Below are 14,008 nucleotides of genomic sequence, written 5' to 3' on the forward strand. Positions count from 1 at the left end.
GCCTGCACCAGTTCCGGCGGCGCCCGGCCAGCGGCCGCCATCGCCTGCACCAGTTCCGGCGGCGCCCGGCCAGCGGCCGCCATCGCCTGCACCAGTTCCGGCGGCGCCCGGCCAGCGGCCGCCATCGCCTTCACCAGTTCCGGCGGCGCCCGGCCAGCGGCCGCCATCGCCTTCACCAGTTCCGGCGGCGCCCGGCCAGCGGCCGCCATCGCCTGCGCCAGTTCCGGCGGCGCCCGGCCAGCGGCCGCCATCGCCTTCGCCAGTTCCGGCGGCGCCCGGCCAGCGGCCGCCATCGCCTTCGCCAGTTCCGGCGGCGCCCGGCCAGCGGCCGCCATCGCCTGCGCCAGTTCCGGCGGCGCCCGGCCAGCGGCCGCCATCGCCTGCACCAGTTCCGGCGGCGCCCGGCCAGCGGCCGCCATCGCCTGCACCAGTTCCGGCGGCGCCCGGCCAGCGGCCGCCATCGCCTGCACCAGTTCCGGCGGCGCCCGGCCAGCGGCCGCCATCGCCTGCACCAGTTCCGGCGGCGCCCGGCCAGCGGCCGCCATCGCCTGCACCAGTTCCGGCGGCGCCCGGCCAGCGGCCGCCATCGCCTGCACCAGTTCCGGCGGCGCCCGGCCAGCGGCCGCCATCGCCTGCGCCAGTTCCGGCGGCGCCCGGCCAGCGGCCGCCATCGCCTTCGCCAGTTCCGGCGGCGCCCGGCCAGCGGCCGCCATCGCCTTCGCCAGTTCCGGCGGCGCCCGGCCAGCGGCCGCCATCGCCTTCGCCAGTTCCGGCGGCGCCCGGCCAGCGGCCGCCATCGCCTGCGCCAGTTCCGGCGGCGCCCGGTCAGCGGCCGCAATCGCCTGCGCCAGTTCCGGCGGCGCCCGGTCAGCGGCCGCCATCGCCTGCACCAGTTCCGGCGGCGCCCGGCCAGCGGCCGCCTCCGCCAGCGTCAACCCTGGCGGCGCACGACTTGAGGCCGTCGCCTCCAGCTCCTCGTCTGGCGGCGACCATCCCGCCGCCACCTCTGCTACTCGTTGGGCGTCAGGGACGCCCTCCTGACCGGCCCCGCCGGGCCCTCCTCGTCGGGCGTCGAGGACGCCCTCCTGACCGGCCCCGCCGGGCCCTCCTCGTCGGGCGTCGGGGACGCCCTCCTGACCGGCCCCGCCGGGCCCTCCTCGTCGGGCGTCGGGGACGCCCTCCTGACCGGCCCCGCCGGGCCCTCCTCGTCGGGCGTCGGGGACGCCCTCCTGACCGGCCCCGCCGGGTCCTCCTCGTCGGGCGTCGAGGACGCCCTCCTGACCGGCCCCGCCGGGCCCTCCTCGTCGGGCGTCGAGGACGCCCTCCTGACCGGCCCCGCCGGGTCCTCCTCGTCGGGCGTCAGGGACGCCCTCCTGACCGGCCCCGCCGGGTCCTTCTTGTCTGGCGTCCGGGACGCCCACCAGACTGGCTCCTCTGGGCACTCTTTGTCTGGCCAACTCTAGTGTTGAAATTTTGTTTTGTACTTTGGACTGCCCTTGATAGTGGGCCGTGCACCCTCTCGCCTGTTTTTATTTATGTACCTTAGGGACATCTGGGAGCTGTCCCTTGAAGGGGGGGTACTGTCATGTTTGGGGTGCGTTTTGCTTTGTTTTTGTTGGGTTTTGAGTTTGTCATGTTTATGTTCTGTTTTTCTTGTCTTCCATAGTCTCGTTAAGCCTCACTGATGTCCACCTGTGTTTGCCTGCCCTTCCTCATGTGTCAACCAATCAGCATCCCCGTCCACTTGTGTCTTGCCCAGCTGTGTCTCATCGTGCTCAATTAGTGTGTGTACTTAGTTTTCGGTTTTCGCTTCAGTTCTGGTCGGTTCATTGTTCTTGTTGCCCCACGTCCGTGCTCCCATAGTCAAGTCTGCTCGTGCATTGTTTTTCCCTTCGGTGTTTTGTTATTCTTTGTTACCAAGCCCTGTTTGCAACTTTAGTTTTGTTTGATTAAATTTACTCCGTTTTCGCACCTCTGCCTCCCTGACTTGTCCGCTTCCTGAATTTGGGTCCACCACCACACTTTTGAGTCCTGACAATCTGAAATACAAAAATAAAATTAAATCCTTCATTAAACTATAAACATTTTTTGACTGACCATGTCACACCATATGATGCGGAAACAACATAAAATTACATAAAATCAATAAATAAAAATGCATTTCAACTGATCACCAACATTAACTCAGGGGCACAATATAAAAAAACAACAACTTTAACCTGCAAAACAGTTTGTGCTGATTTTATTTTATTTATTTTTAATTATTTTTTTGCTGTGTGCAAAGCGCGCATGCTCAGTGCTAACAAAACCCCTACACCACCGAGCGAATGCTCCCTGCGCACACTCTGCTAATAATGAGAGCGCCACTGCCCCCTAATGTAGTGGAGGTGCAATTGCACTTTATTCTAGGACAGTAAAAAACATTTTTTTTAAATAAATAAAAAAGCATGTTCCCCAAGGTCAAACGCGCCCCCCTTGATGGAGCCTCGCGTCCCCCTGGAGGGGCCCGCCCCACTATTTGAGAAGCACTGCATTAGTGGTACAGTGGTTAACACGTCCGTCTCCCAGTGCAGAGGACGTGAGATCGAGTCCAGGCTCCGGCCTTCCTGGGTGGAGTTTGCATGTTCTCCCCGTGCTTGTGTGGGTTTTCTGCGGGTATTCCAGTCTCCTCCCACTTTCCAAAGACATGCTTGGTAGGTTCATTGAACGCACAAAATTTACTCGCGAGTGTGAGTGGTTTTTCGTCTGTGTGTGCCTTGCAATTGGCTGGTAACCAGTTCAGGGTGTACCCCGCCTTCTGCCTGAAGCCGGCTGGGATAGGCTCCAGCACCCCCCCCCCCCCCCCCCAACCCTTGTGAGGAAAAGCGGCTCAGAAAATGGATGGATGCATATCTCAGATTACATTTTGAAGTTATTAAAACAGTGTAGACTGGGGAGTATAGCACTGCTTGGCTAAGACACAACAATATCTTGCCAATATCTTGCCATGTATGTGCAGATGTTGACGTGACGTAGCAAATGAGGAATCTGCTCAACCAATTCAAATTCTGCTTCTGGTCTGATCCATCATGAAAGATCCATCATAATGTGTTGCTTGAACATTCATGTTTTTGGGATGCGGTAGGAAGGCGGATTACGGAAAACAGCCTCGCAAAGCATGAAGAGAACGTGCAAATGCCACACAGGAATGTCAGAGCCTAGAATCGAACCCAGAACCACATGCGCCATCACCTCGTTTCTGGAGTAATGACTCAATCAATCGAAACCCCCGCCACAAATTTGAAAATATTTTTCCCTCGTACTTGAGACCTTTTTTTTTTTTTTTTTTTTTTTACAGTATGTATTATGTAAACATATTCTTAGAAAATATACAAACTATAATTCCTCTAGGACAGGGGTCAGCAACCTTTCATGTCAAAAGAGCCATTTGAGGCCAAATAAATAACCAAAATTGTGTCTGGAGCCGCAGAACAAAACATTTGAAGATTGTGATTATTTTTTTAATTATTTTCTGCCATTTTGTCAGCAAATTGCTGACATTTTTGGCAGTTTTGTGGGCATTCTATTGTAATTTTAGTGATTTATTTTGTTTTTGAACCTTTTCTTTTCTGCCTTTTTTTTTAATGATTCAATTTCTGACTTTTTTGGCAATTCGAAAAATATTTTATAGTCATTTTCTGCCTTTTGTTTTTGGACATCTTTTTGTTTACTTTTTGAACATTTTCTTTTGTTGTCTTTTTTTATTCAATTCTCTCACATTTTTGGCAATTGCAGGGAAAATTTATTTTTAAATTTCTGCTGTTCCTCTTCCTGTGTGGAAATTTTATGAGATATATATATATATATATATATATATATATATATATATATATATATATATATATATATATATATATATATATATACAATATATATATATATATACAATATATATATATATATACAATATATATATATATATATATATATATATATATATATATATATATATATATATATTGTGGGCATTCTATTATAATTTTAGTGATTTATTTTGTTTTTGAACCTTTTCTTTTCTGCCTTTTTTTTTAATGATTAAATTTCTTTTTTGGCAATTCGAAAAATATTTTATAGTCATTTTTTATTTTAAATTTTATGGTATATATATATATATATATATATATATATATTATATATATAGCTAATTAAAAAAAAAAAACTTTTTCATCTTTTTCTGACAACTTAAAAATTTGGAAACCTTAATTCATTTGAAAATTATTTTATCTAAAAATAAAAAGAAATACTTTAAAAGAAATGCTCATTTCTACTAATGAATTTTATTTATTTAAATTTTTTTTTTAGAGATCAACAGGGAGCCACGTGAGAGGGACGAAAGAGCCACATGTGGCTCCGGAGCCGCAGGTTGCAGACCCCTGCTCTAGGAACTCAAATTATCCCCCCCTTTCTGTCAACGGTCAAGTAGCATTCATCACCAAATCTTAATCATAACTTTCAGCATTAAAACTCTTGAGAGGATTTACCAAAATATATATGGAGATATTTCTTTAAACCGTTGTTTTTTTCCCCCCTAGTGATAATTTCCATAAATTTTGAGTAGCTGCTTGCCCCTTCCATCGTAGATGACAACATGTCTGACAGCTCATTACTGGCGCAGCTGGAGATGTCACTCTTCTAAGGCGCAGCGTGTTTAAATCAACACTTAATAAGTTGGTCAGGAAGCGGCGCGGCGGACAATTTTCGTTGCTGTTGACTTCCACACACGCACGCTGTAGCGTGTAATTGTTCTTGGCAATAGATACACATCGTATTACTGAGTCCAGTGTCAAACATGCACACGGCTTTTTGCTCAAGATGGAATTTGCTCGCGAAATGTATTTTGGGTTGACTCATTATTATGAATGTCAACAGTATTATTTCATTTGAATGTCAGGCAGTGTGTCATATGTAGACGATTGACTGATGTGCCGATAACTCATATTTGCAGCCGATATTCATCTTCAGTAAAAAGTGTAAAAATATATTGGCTTCAAAATTTTTCAAATACAAATGCCAATCTTGACTCTGTTTGTAATGTCAAAGCATGTTTATTGAAAATGTTTTCATACTTGTCAAAATGTAGATTATTATTATATTTTTTCATCTTAGACGATTGACATCCTTTTAAATTCCTCACAAAATGTTCAGGGAGCTCCCAAGGTTATCACTTCAGTATGTCTTAAAAAGTTAAATGGAAAACATAATCAAGTAAATACCATATCTCTCTATTGATTTCGACAGTAAATATTTTTTCCCCCAAAGTTTAAAATAACTTGAAATCTTAAACTTTCACATTCCTTTTTTGTTTTTCGTTCAAATTCTTGTTCTTCTTGTTCTTCTTGTTCATGTTCTTCTTCTTCCTCTCCTTCTTCTTCTTCTTCTTATTATTATTCTCCTCTTTCTTCTTCTTATTCTCCTCCTTCTTCTTCTTCTTCTTCTTCTTCTTCTTCTTCTTCTTCTTCTTCTTCTTATTATTATTATTATTATTATTATTATTATTATTATTATTATTATTATTATTATTATTATTATTATTATTCTCCTCCTCATTCTTCTTCTTCTTCTTCTTCTTCTTCTTCTTCTTCTTTTCGCAAACGATCGCACTTTTGAAGACCTAAACATTTACGAAAACTCACCAAACTTTGCACACTCTTCGGGCCCGGCGAAAAATTGTATATTATGAAGTTGTCATAACAACGTGACTCCATAGCGCCCCTAGTGTAGAAAACTAAAAACTAATCCCGGCACTTTTGACCTAGAGCTACGAAAATTGGCAGGCACGTATAGCACCCCGAGACGCACAAAAAAAGTCTGTTGGGACCATCTAGCTAAAATGTATATGAAGTGAGCTATGAATTTTTGAATGTCCAATTTTGGCTCATTTTGGTGCCCATTCACATTATTTTCCCCCCTTTGCAAACTGTTTTCATCCGATTTACTTCAAACTTGGCATGTATCATTTCAAGACCTGAGACAACAACTGGAGAAAAAATCTTGACTTTTTGAAATACTATTTGACGGGGGCGGGGCATCAAATATTGCCTTTAAAATTTCATTTGTTCAGAAAGAGCAAATGCTTAACAACTCCCATGTTCAAGCTCCAAAAAATACCAAACTTCTCATTTAAGTTAATAGTCACGGCCTGAAAACATCTATATGATAAAATTCAGTTATACATATAACGCCACCTAGTGGTGACAATAAATGTCATACTTTATGTTTTTAGCTACTGTGCCGAGCTCGTTGAGGGGATCCAGTGAAAAATTGGTCAAAAAAGCCTTAAGATGTTGATCATGCCCCACACCAAATATTGTAACATTTGGCCAAAGGGCGTGGCCGTTACGGTGCCGCAAAGTCTGATGATTTTTCATGAAAAAAAATAAAAAATAAAATAAATATATATATATATATATATATATATATATATATATATATATATATATATATATATATATATATATATATATATATATATAAATATATTTATTTTTTGCTTTGTTTTGTTGTTTGAGAGCTCAGAATTGTTCATTCGGCAGCCTTACCAATTCAACATATCATCATCATCATTGCTATCTTTTTTTTTTTTATGTATTTATTTATTAATTTATTTTGTAAATTACATTCCTTTGTTTTAATATCGAACAAAAACAAATGGTTCAGAAGGTTCCCAGGGTCAGTAGCATCTCTTATAAAGTCGACTGATAATTTAAATAAATAGCTCCCTGAGATTAAAATTGACTTAGATTTACCATATATTGGCCATCAGTTTTAAAAATAAATAAATAAATAAATAAAAATAAAATAAGATAAAATAAAGTAAAAGGCCAGTACCAACAATCGTCAAAATGCCCGATATCTTTAGTCATCTGTAAAGTCACCGCTAATATTTGTGAGTGTGGGAATAGTTGTGAGACGAAAACAAATAAACGTACCTCTGAGAAATATGTAGTGATGACGAAACAGCGCTTCCAGTTTTCCTTGATTGTCTGACCCTTTTGTCTCCTTGGCCACCGGCGCCCGGATTGAGTGGGCAAAGAGTGGGAACAAAAGCAGGAAAAAAATCTGACGTCGCTAAAGTGAGGGAGCTGTACGAGCGGCACTTTGTGACTTTCGACAGGGAAGCCTTGCTAAAAATAAGTGGGAGAGTAGTTACAGAAGCTGTGACGCGACTCGTTGATAGATGTCGATTGAAGCGGGGTGCTCACGTACCCATCAACAGGACGCAGGTGCAAGTGGTGCGATTGATCGTATCCACACTCGCTCCTTTATTGCCGTTTCCTCTGCTTGTGGCTGGCCACTTCTTTCTTGACAATCGTGCCATGCTTTTGCGGTTCAATGAAAAAAAATAATACAGTACGGTGTATTTTATGTGGGGCCTTAAAACCCGATACAGGGTCACAGTTTTTCAGTTGTAACTGACAGATAAGTGGTACTCAATTGTTTTGTGTGTTAAATGTAATTTTGTATTTATTTATTTTTCCCACTTCAGTCAATTTCTGGCTGCATTGCTCAGTGTGTGGCGGCATTGTTGCCAACTGGCAACAAATGTAGCGACTTTTTCTGGTAGACAAAGTATTAAATCATGAAGTTATATTGAGAAGTGATGTTCTACCTGTTTCATCAGGGGAAAAAAAAACAAAGAATGTTCATTTGTAGTGCTCAATATATTTACAGTGTTTTTTTTTGTTTTGTTTTGTTTTTTTACTTTTTTTTTTTTTTTTTTTGCCTCTCCCATGACGTTATTATTACAGCTTCCATTACAGTTAAATGCAAATGTAAAATTATGCAAATTAGGTGATGGTGTCATTTAGCAACTGTCATAGATAGCTTTCTTCATTCATAAATACTCGACATAACTCCGCCCACGTGACAATATGCCGCTATCTCCCTGCATGAAATTATACGGTTAACTACTGAACTGTATGAAATGCTTTTGAAACAAGATAAAATCAATAAATGAAGCAAAATTACGAGAAGGCAAATTTCCTGGAGGTCATCATGAGTTTTGAGGGTCAAAATAAAAAACAATTTGTCACTATCCGCCATTTTGGTTGTTTACTTTCACCTTGAACGCTTTCAGGTCAGAACTGGGGGAAAAAAACAACTCGGATATATCCGACTTCCGACCACCCTCGAATGCAGCATTAGGAGAGCCCATCCATCCATCCATCCATCCATCCATCCATCCATCCATTTTCTTTTACCACTTATTCCTCACAAGGGTCGCGGGGGGGTGCTGGAGCTTTTCCCAGCTGGCTTTGGGCAGTAGGCGGGGGACACCCTGGACTGGTTGCCAGCCAATCGCAGCATTAGGACAGCCAATAACTACTTTTATTACTGGCAATGTTGCCAGGTTTACGATAATTATCGTATTTGTACGATAATTTGACCCACTGTACGATGTACAATCAATAATCCCCAAAAAATGGCAAATGTACGATAATTTGACCCTTTTGGATTATTGCCGGCAAAACTGAAACTGCCAGTTTTTTTGCGAAGCCTGAAGGTATCTGTTCTCATGTGACATCATACCAGCCAATCGCGCTTTGCTGATCATGAGAAACGAGAGACATCCATGCATTGATTGGCTGAATGGTAAGTGCCCGCCCCCAGGAGATGCTCCCAGACAGGAAATCGCGCAAGACTCAAACCACCTATCCAGTAATATATACAGATCAGTGACATTAACCCACAATGGTGAGCGCTTTCAAAAACAAGAACGACTATATTTGACTGTCGCGAATCAGTGTATTTTGATTACGATGGGTGTACGATAATTTCCGTCAAAGTACGATAATTTTGAGTCTATGGTACGATAATCCTACATTTCCCACCTGGCAACGCTGCTTACTGGGGAGTTGGCAACATTGTGCGGCGGGCATATGTGTCTGTATGTGTGTGGTGTGCTGTGTTAGTCATGTTGCGTACACCACACACTTATCCGAGCAGTAAGCACACGTGCTGATTTTTTTTTTTCCTTCAACATGTGTGTGGTCGCTCACGTTTTGAGAAAAAAAAAAAGAGGTTGAGAGGTTAAAATTTGATATATGTGCTTTGCTTAAACTAAAGAGGTCATGTTACCTTTGAATTAGACATGCATTCATGCAAACTACAAAGTTCTATTGCAAACAGAAAATGCGTCTTGTGTGGAGCGGTAAACTGAAACCAACAACCAATGTAATGTATAATGTCAACATGTACACACTGGTTGATGACAAGTGACAAGCATATGGCAGCAAGCCAGCCGGCAGCAAAGTGGCTAGCCCAAGAAAGCTAACATAACAAGAAGCTAACATAGCAGCCTTCAGCTTCACTCAGTGCTTCTTGTCAAACATAACACAACAGATGGACTCAAACTCTTAAAGCATCAGTCTAAACACATCCAAATCAAATGTCCTTTCACTGTCGTCTGAGAGTCCCATCAAGCAAAGCGCTAAGCAAGAAGTAGCTACCAAAATAAACAGTCACAGTGTTATATGAGGCTGCTTCTTCATTGTAACTTTGAGTTAGGGCTGGGCCGTATGGCCGAAAATTCACATCAGGGTATACATTGGGCACACTCATGTTAAATGTATACACTATTTTGCGATAATAACTGAAAGGGGAAGTCACGTCAAAAATTTTCTTAGCAATAATATGCTATATGTACCCCTACTATCCTAATCAAAAAGAAGTATATGCTTGAGGTATACTCAAAATTAGGAGAGTGTACTTCAAGTGTAATTTTCTTGTACTTATTGGAAGTATACTTCACCAAGTAAATGTTAAGTGTACTTGTAAGTATCCTGAAACGTATACTAAAAGTTTACATACTGTAGTATATACTTAGAAGGCACTCACTACTGTCAAAGTAACAGACCAAAATAATAGGTTAAAGTTATTCCTAAAGCCCCAAACACCATGTGGCTGGATAGCCTAAATGCAGATTTCATCAGTAAGAGTGTGAATAGAAATTTTCTCTCATAAGGTACTGAGTGCTACTCAGATTGGTCTGCATCATCAGAACCAGTTATCAGAACCATCAACAATGAAACGAAAGCAAAGCACACAAGAAAAAAACAATTCACTACCAGAAATTCTGCCTAGGCCACTGCTAAACACGGAATTCTGATAAGAGCAAAATCCACCCGTTTGTATCCCTTTCATGGGGCGGCCATTTTGCCACTTGCTGTTGACTGAGAATGACATCACAGTTGCTGAGGGCTCAGGTAACACGACTCAGCTGTTTTCTGAGCTTGGTCATGTGACCTTCGCAAACTGAGCCGCTACTTGATATTGCTATTAGCCGCTAGTGAGCTCGCAGATTGGCTGACCGGTGTTGCTTCCGTCTAATACGCCACACCCTTGCTCCATGCGCCATTTGTAGTCACATTAAAGAGACACGAGCCTGTGAGCTAATGAGCTAGCTCTTTCGCTCTGCCAGGGCGGGGTCTTCCATGTCAGAGGGTCCCCACAGACACTATTGGGAATGTAAACACAATGGCACAGCCGTCAGTTGACTACAACACTTTAGCACATACTGTACGAACAAATGTTAAGGTTAGCTTCAGTGGACACGCCCGCACAGTCTTACAGGTGAAAAGCAACATCTATTTTTGTGATTTTATATATGTGGATAATTCCAAATATTGGGACATTTCTGATATTTCCACCATGCAACATACCTTATTCACTGTGAAAACAAATGGTATATTGTAATTAGGGGTGTGAATTGCCTCGTACCTGACGATTCGATTCGTATCACGATTCACAGGTTCACGATTCGATTCGATACCGATTAATCCCGATACGAATTTATAAGTCGATTGTTGCGATTTTTTTTCATTCAAATTTAGAAAATACTAATCAGTAAGCTTGTAGAGTGTAAGATTTATATGAAAATGTATTATTTATTTATCTGAAATTTAAGTCTTATAGAGGTTGTAATCTGTTTCATGTTTGAACAGCATTAAAATAAAATATTAAGGCTTAATGTTCCGTTCATATAACATTCTTCCATGCTCAAGGTGTGAATGCTAAAAAAAAAAAAAAAAAATCAAAAAAAAAATCGATTCTGCCGATTATTGAATCGATTCAAGAATCGCGCGATGTAGTATCGCGATATATCGCCGAATCGATTTTTTTTTAACACCCCTAATTGTAATGCTTTTGCCAGTGATTAGCATATAAACCAGGCAGATGGTTATAGTAGTCAAAGGACTTTCATCACATTTTGAAATCAAAATAATATTCACAAATCAACAAGGATCAAAACTATAATGATTTTCAATGAGGGGAGAGCTTCTATTCACCGAGTAAGACGGCCATTTTAGCTTGTCATGTAATAAAACAAACCAAAATAACAGAGTAGGACACGTGCATCATTTTGGAAGAGAACCATCGTCCCGGGCGTTAAATTTCAACATGGTTCAATCAACAAATACACTTTGAAACAGCTTAAACGGTTATTGTATGATCGTTGCCGCCACTAGATGGTCTAGATGACTGCTTATATTGTGTTGGTCGCTGATTTTCACGAAAACGAAACACTTTGAAGTCGTGATTTTCATTTGAAGATTTTAAGCCTACCTTTGGGCTGTTACTTCTGTCTAGTCATTAAAGTGATCAACTAGCATGTAGCACACGGTTCTATAGCGCTGATACCTTATATTAATTTTCGTATCTAAGCAGCAGTGGCCTCCGTAGGTAAACTCGAGTTATTTTTGGTGCATTTACACCATGATGTTTAGTAGCTAGCATGTTGTAGCAGACAGCTAGCAAGGCTAACACTGAGAAAGCAGACGATAAACATACCTCCAATCGCTCATACTGGGTTTAGATTTTCAGCTGCTGGCCCATTTCCAACGACGAAATGTAGAGAGCCCATATAGGTGTCTCAACCTCTTCGGTGACATTTTTTTTCATGTAAATCACTGCCTTTTAATTGTACATGCTTGAACCCAGCGTAGACTTCCCTCTGGAAAGCCCCTTCATTTGATCCCGGTCACAACATCGCTAGTCACATAGCGATAGTAACCAAAGCAGCAGAGGTTTGTTGTAAACATAAATGCATCTGTTAAGGATATTTATGGTTAAATAGCGAGTCAGTTCACAAGTTTTGACTCGTACGAATACACTCCCTCAGTCACTTGCTTGTGTTTTTTTGTCCGAAAATCAATTGGCTACGGCCATATACAATATTTTTTTGTTGTTGTGTCAAATGAAGACACTTTTTTTTTTTTTTTTTTTTACAGGATCTTTTCTTGCTATTCCTGGTGTTTCCCTACTCTATACTTCAAGTTTACTTAGCGGTTAGCATAGCTTCTCTGTCTTTGTTCTCTCTTTTTGCTGGATGCGTCATATGATTAGCTCCTCGTCCTCCTCCCTGAAGTGATAACGATACTTGTCAGAAGCGTAACTCAATGATGACTTTTGAGGATCAGTTGTTCCCCGGTTTAGCTGCACTAGCTAGCCAGCTGCCGCTCATGGCTGGTGCGAAGCAAATTAGCTTAGCGCCAATCATTGCCTGTTCTCAAACAACTGGGAAAGCAGGGAGGATGGACGAGTGTTTTAACGTCGACATATACGACTGGTCGCTCCTCCAGCTCCACGGTCAGATGTGCTTAAAGCCATTTTAACACCATAGGACATATTTATACCGCCTACCTACCATATATACTGCACAGACATTCAGTCCTAACTTTGACTTTGATTGTTTATTCTTCTCTTCTAACCTTCTTTCATCTTGTACTTCTTTTAGCAAAGTGTCACAACGGGATAAAAGCAAAACCCACGCAGACCGTCTTTTGATATTGTATGAAAGAAGGTCTAGTGAGGAGCGCTGATGTCACAAACGCTGACGAGATGCAACCAAATTGAAGGACAACACAAACTTGACCAAACGTGGAATTTGTGCGCAACTTCCTTATCTTTATTGAGACCGTGTCTAAAATAAGAATAGCGAGCGAAAAGCAGCTTGAAAGGTTTTTCCTCTCCTTTGGATGTTTGAAAATAGACTGCTGTGGAAATAAAAAAAAAATCTAGTTGCTACAGATCTGAGCGCATCATTCCCAGCCGTTATGCAAATTGTCTGTCAAATTCACACAATCCTCAAACGATACGCCCTTTTTGTTGCGGCACTTTACCAACCTCAAAAAAAAAAAAAAAAAAAAAGACCTCATTGCGATCCTCGGGGGTCAGTTTCCACGTGCTTCCTTGCCCCGAAGGTTTGGCACAGGTGATGTTTGGCTAGATGGGTTCCATCACCATGGCTACGTGTCAGAAAAGATGGGATGTCTCCTCACACGTACCCGCTTTGTGCCGCTTCACGAGGCCTGAAGGTGAAAGGTGACAGAACTGTAATCAGCCCTCAACAGTGGAATGATGGAGCTGTTAATTCACAGCATTACAAACAGGGGGAAGAAATACCTTAAATGGGCTGGCCTGGGACCGCATACCCACATACAGCTTCGCCACTGATGTGCGAAGAGGAACATGAAAAAAAAAAAAAAGCTTAGAGCTTTTCTCTCACCAGAGGATCTGAAGAGAGAATTATCCATGCACCATTTCCTCCCTTACTCCTGTGCGGACAATTCTGCACTTCAAGCGTCCTCACAACCACTCACGCTTCATGTTTTTAATGCTTTTTATGCGGCTGTTTGATTTATTTATAGACGTGTGCAAAGGGGTTGATCCAGCACATTTTTAAAACGGGCATTTTGATTTGGAGAATGTCAGTTTGTTTTTGTACTTTTTATGTATTATGTTTCCAGAAATTAGACCACATATTGGATTCACACTTGAAATGACGCTACACAAGCTGTGTGTTGTTTCTATTTGAGTGTAATGTTTGTGAACGTACATGAGAGACAGGCCATTGTCTGCAGACATACACGAGCACGCTAAACCAAGTGTCCGCCTCTCCCCACCCGCTTTCCTCCTGAATAATACAGGAAGATGACCCCGCCCCTCTTGAGCCCAGCCATCCAATGGG

Source organism: Festucalex cinctus, chromosome 1, assembly GCF_051991245.1.
Source record: "Festucalex cinctus isolate MCC-2025b chromosome 1, RoL_Fcin_1.0, whole genome shotgun sequence".
NCBI classification, from domain to species: domain Eukaryota; kingdom Metazoa; phylum Chordata; class Actinopteri; order Syngnathiformes; family Syngnathidae; genus Festucalex; species Festucalex cinctus.